This window comes from Gallus gallus, chromosome 1 (assembly GCF_016699485.2).
Source record: "Gallus gallus isolate bGalGal1 chromosome 1, bGalGal1.mat.broiler.GRCg7b, whole genome shotgun sequence".
In the NCBI taxonomy this organism is placed as follows: Eukaryota; Metazoa; Chordata; class Aves; order Galliformes; family Phasianidae; genus Gallus; species Gallus gallus.
The window spans coordinates 78,311,601-78,317,133 of record NC_052532.1 but is presented as its reverse complement, the minus strand read 5'-3'; the positions used below and the strand labels follow the sequence as shown (position 1 = coordinate 78,317,133).

At 45.9% G+C, this 5,533-nt stretch overlaps 1 long non-coding RNA gene across 1 annotated transcript; it reads right to left on the bottom strand.

Annotated features, from left to right (window-relative positions):
* Nucleotides 1-1,909: 1,909 nt before the first annotated feature.
* On the bottom strand, nt 1,910-3,084 carry LOC121107408. Its single transcript, XR_005841491.2, has 4 exons — nt 2,985-3,084; nt 2,783-2,840; nt 2,285-2,311; nt 1,910-2,040 (listed from the first exon to the last, which is right to left on the bottom strand). It is a non-coding gene; the product is annotated as an uncharacterized LOC121107408 (long non-coding RNA).
* Between the last annotated feature and the right edge of the window lie 2,449 nt (nt 3,085-5,533).

The window sequence follows — 5,533 nt, the reverse complement described above, 5'->3', positions numbered from 1 at the left end:
GAAGTTCTCCATCAGGTGAAAACATTCCTACATTTATGTCTGCTCTCAGAAATTAGGGTAGATGATCAGACTTGATTTCCATCGCTTCCTCCCTTTATTATCCCTTGTTGCCTCAGAAAAAGACCCTTGTCCAGATACATGTAAAAGAACAGACATTCTTCTACATACCTTTACACTATCCACTCCTCTAACATGCATGAAATGCATAGATTAGAACAGGGGAAATCATAGAATTAATCATAGAATCAGAGTGGCCTGGCTTGAAAAAGACCTCAAAGATCATCGAGTTTCAACCCCTCTGCCCTGGGCAGGGTCTCCAACCACCAGACCAGGCTGCCCAGAGCCTCATCCAGCCTGGCCTTGAATGCCTCCAGGGATGGGGCATCCACAACCTCCTTGGGCAACCCGTTCCAGTGTGTCACCACCCTCTGGGTGAAAAACTTCCTCCTCATATCTAACCTAAACCTCCCCTGTCTCAGTTTAAAACCATTCTCCCTTGTCCTATCACTATCTACCCTCGTAAACAGCCATTCCCCCTCTTGTTTATACTCTCCCTTCAAGTACTGGAAGGCCACAATGAGGTGTCCCTGGAGCCTTCTCTTCTCCGAGCTAAACAAGCCCAGTTCCCTCAACCTTTCCTCATAGGGGAGGTGTTCCAGCCCTCTGATCATCTTAGTGATCCTCCTATGGACCTGTTCCAAGAGTTCCATGTTCTTCTTGTACTGGGGGCCCCAGGCCTGGGTGCAGTACTCCAGATGGGGCCTCACAAGAGCCAAGTAGAGGGGCACAATCACCTCCCTCTCCTGCTGGCCGCCCCTTTTTTAATGCAGCCTAGGATATAGTTGGCCTTCTGGTCTGGAAGCACACACTGCTGGCTCATGTCCAGACTCTTGGCCACCAGGATCCCCAAGTCCTTCTCTACAGGGCTGTACTCAAGGAGTTCTTCTTCCAGTTTGTATAAATAGCTGGGATTGCCCTAACCCAAGTACAGCACCCTGCACTTGGCCTTGTTGAACCTCACTAGGTTTTCATGGGCCCACTTCTCCAGCCTGTCCAGGTCCTTCTGGATGGCATCTCTTCCAATGTATCGACTGCATCGCTCAGCTTGGTGTCATCTGCAAACTTGCTGAGGGTGCACTCGATGCCATTATCTATGTCATTGATAAAGATGTTGAAGAGCACTGGTCCTAAGACCGACCCTTGGGGGACACCACTTGTGACCGGCCTCCACCCTGACACAGAACCATTGATCACAACCCTTTGGCTGCATCCAGACAACCATTTCTTAATCTACCAAACAGTCCATGCTTCAAATCCATACCTCTTCAATTTAGAGAGAAAGATGTGGCGAGGGACCATGTCAAAGGCTTTGCAGAAGTCCAGGAAGATGACATCTGTCACTCTTCCCTCATTCACAGATGTCATCACTCCATCATAAAAGGCCACCAGATTGGTTGGGCAAAATCTGCCCTTGGTGAAGCCATGCTGGCTGTTTTGGGTCACCTCTTCATCTTGTATGTGCCTTTACAAGGTAACCAAGAAGATCTGCTCCCTGATCTTCCCAGGCACAGAAGTGAGGTTCACTGACCTGTAGTTCCTCAGGTAATCCTTTTTCCCTTTCTTAAAAATGGGAGTAATATTTTCCTTTTTCCAGTCACTGGGGATTTCACCTGGTGAAATCCATCTGAACCAGAGAGAAAGTTTCTTCCCAAGGGTATGAAATCCCTGAGATACCTTGGATGACAATGCGGTGATTTCCTACTGCTATTACTTTAGGAACTGCTCTGAGCAACCTACAACAGTTTGGGACAAACCTGACAGTAAGAAGAGAAGATACTGGTGACTCTGGAGAATGATGGATGTCTGAAAAAGTCTCACACAAAAGAAAAAAAGTCCAAGACACGGTGGTGTAAGATTCAGGTTTATTTGCGTTGCACCAGGGAAAGGACATAGGATCTCAGCATTCCTAAGCGAAATTCTTCATCATCAGGGTAGATTTAGGATTATAGATTGAAATCAGATGGAAAATATTCAGGAGTCCTATAATTCAGGGAAGAGGATTAAAAAAATCAGTGATGTTCAGAGATTTTCTTTCTCTCTAACCCTGTCTTGTCTTAGACTGCAGAAACAGTCAAGGCCAAGGGTTGTTTCCCTGGGCTGGAAGGAATTCTGCTTTTCTGCACTCCTCCAAAGCCTAGAAAAAGGGCAATTTCCTTCCAGCTCCCTTTATGGTAAAGTTCAATTTTTTTTTTTAATTTTTTTTATTATTATTTTTTTTACTTACATAGATGATGGGTGTCTCAAAGCTGTTCTGTAAGCGAGAAAGAATTGTGTCAGTGCTGAGAATACTGTGTGTGGCTAAGACTCTTAGTTAAATTGGGTAGTCCAGCTGCAGCATGATCACCCCTTCAGTCCACAAAATCATGAATGAGCTCATGAGGATGATCCTCTTTGTAAAACCTTGGGGTACCTTGCAGTCATGATGCATTACAGTGTGGCTTGGATGTATTAAGACAAGCTAATGGGGCCAACCAATAGATTTTACTTTTTTTCTGCACTGAGGGGGAAACAATTGATCCTGGGAAAGTCTGAGACTAAATGGTAAAGAAGAACTCATCAAAATAAAAGAAATTAGCAGAAACCTTGGAAATGATGGACGTATTATACTAGTGTTGATACCATTCCCTGCTCCAATCTCCATTTTTTTCCCTTCAAAGATATACCATCTTGTTTAACAATGATAGAAGTTTCCTTGAAAATAAAAGAAATTGGACATACTCACCCCATTATCATTGACGCTCTGACCAACCGGCTTGATTCCCATTAAATCTGCCAGGGCTCTGCAAGAAAAACACAGCTTTAGTGGGGCTGCCCAGGACCTCCTGGTTCTCTTTATCCCATGTAGCGGAAAGCAGAGACAACCCAGGAGCTGTTTGTGTGGGGTGGTAAGGAGAGAAAGTCTGCCTGAGTGTGGAAGTACTCACCACTATAGTACCCTGAGGATCCTGAGAAGTTGAGAAAACAGTGTGTTATGAGAATCCTACTTTACTACCACCACGTCTACCCCCTTTGTTCAGTTCCCACCCCTCCGAGACTGTCCAGAATTCTGGAACTGGGGCAGAGAAAGGAGTTCAGGTTATGAGCAGAGTTACTTCTGTGTGGAGGCACTTAGGGAAAGAAGGAGAGTAGACACTGTGGACAAGAGTTGGACCAATACAGAAGATGTTCCCAAAGTCCACTCAGTTCTTTCCCAAGCCCAGTCCAGACTGCGGCAGCAGACAGAGCTCAGGCCAGGGCTGACTGCTCAGGGTTGGGATGCTCATGGTTTTCTTCCCCCATACCCAACCTTAAGAACACAGGGAAAGGGCAACTGACTGTTAGTTCCTTTTGCAATGGAAGTTGTGATCTGTTGCAATACTCACATAGATGACAGGGGATTCGAAGCCAACCTACAGTAGAGAAGATGAAGAGAGAGAGAGACATCTGTGAGCGCTAGAGATTCTGTGAGGGCAGAAGAGGTGGGGAAGGAGGAACTAAAAATACAGGCCAGTTCTGAAGTGAGTAACTAGTCAGGCCCAAGTCCTGGTGGGTGGTCATGGCCTTTTCCAGATACACAGTTGACAGATGTCAACTGGGCTTTATGCAACAACTGTCTACTGCAACATGTAGGATGCAACAGCAGGAGAAGAGCTGTTTTCCTTTCTTATTTGTACTGAGATGGGCAAAAAAGAGCACAGAAAAAGTGTGGGCTCCAAGGATAAGGAGATGACACCATAATGGGGTCGATGCAGCAGAGGCTGCATCCAAGTTCTAATACCTTCAAACCTACATTCTCACCCTCATGTGCCAGTGCTACATAATATTCCCCATCTTCCAATATACAAACTGTGCACCTGAGACACAATAATTTGTATTCCTCTTTCACCCCAGTCCTTCCCATCTCTTCATTCTCCTTTTTCAGTGATCCCAAAGTGCTCTGCTTTGGGCAGTTGTATAGTTGTGTCCTCATCTTCATGTATTTCTGAGTTTACATTATCTCACAATGCTCCTCTGTCCTCTTTCCTCATGTTCCACTATTTCGGAGTTTCTCCCACATCTCACGTCCTCACAATTCCAGCTATGCTTTCAGTGTTCCAGGCTTTGTCTTAGACATTTGTCTCCTCCATTCTACACTAAGATCAACTTCAAAGGATCTTCCAGGACCTCCAGAATCAGACATATTTTGCTGAAGCCAGAAGCACCCACTGCATGAATTTTGTACAAAAAAGTACACTTCAGTTCTCTCAGCTCCTATTACCTTCCAGTTCCCTGTATCCTCAGAACAAGCAAAGTGAAGAGTCAGAAGTCAACACTCCTCTCCCACACTAAAAGCAGACTGCAGATAGCACCGAGGAAAACTTCCTGGAAGAATTCTGTAAAGGGCATTATGGCAACTAGAACAAGTTGGAATGGCTTGGAAATCCCACTGTGAAGAAAGAACTACTCTTTTCTTGAGGACTAGCATAGTACTGGTGGCACCAGAGCAAGAGGAAGGAATGAATCGACATTTAGTGAGACTTTTGACAGTGACACATGTCCAAGAAGTTAAGGGCCAATCTTTACTCCACATACAGGAGAGAATGGATATTCTGTGGGTTTCTTCCCCCAGGCTCATCCTCAGTTACCCCAGAGAGTGCGTCAATTCTTACCCCATTATCATTGAAGCTCTGCCCACCGAGCCCATCAAGGCTGCCACCATTCTGCAAGAAAAACACAGCTTTAGTGGGGCCTGCCCAGGAGCTCCTGGTGCTCTTTATCCCATATAGTGGAAAGCAGAGACAACCCAGGAGCTGTTTGTGCAGGGTGGTAAGGGCTGCTTGAGTGTGGGAATACTCACCCCTAGGGTACCCTGAGGATCCTGAGAAGTTGAGAGAATAGGGTGTTATGAGAATCCTATGTTGCTACCACCTTTGATAGCAAAGTACTATCTACTCCCTTTGTTCAGTTCCTAACCCTCCTGGATTGCCCGGGACCCTGGGACTAGGGCAAAGGAAGGAGCTGAGGCCATGTGGGCAGTTATGTCTGGGTGGAGACACTTAGGGGAAGAAGGTGTGTAGGCCCTTCCCCCATACCCAAACTTGGGAGCACAGGAAAAGTTCAACTGCCTGTTAGTTCCAGTTGCAATGGAAGTTGTTGTCTGTTGCAATACTCACATAGACGACAGGGGGTTGGAAGCCATTCTAGAAGCAGAGAAAGTGGAGACAGAGAAAGAGAAAGAGAGGAAAGAGATTTATGAATGTTTATGCATTTTCCTGAGCATCACCTAGGACCATGATGTTGGGTACTTCTGGAATCCATCTTTTTCCCAAGTTTCCATGGCTCAATCAACCTTACATGTTTTATCACTCTGGCTGTCAGAGACAGGTTCTACCCCCTCCTGCATGGTTTGACTCATATCCCTGCACACTCACCCCATTGTTGAAGCCACCACCTTCAGCTTGGTTCCAGTCCTGAAAAGAATACACAGAGTCTATAGCTGTAGTCCTGTCATCAC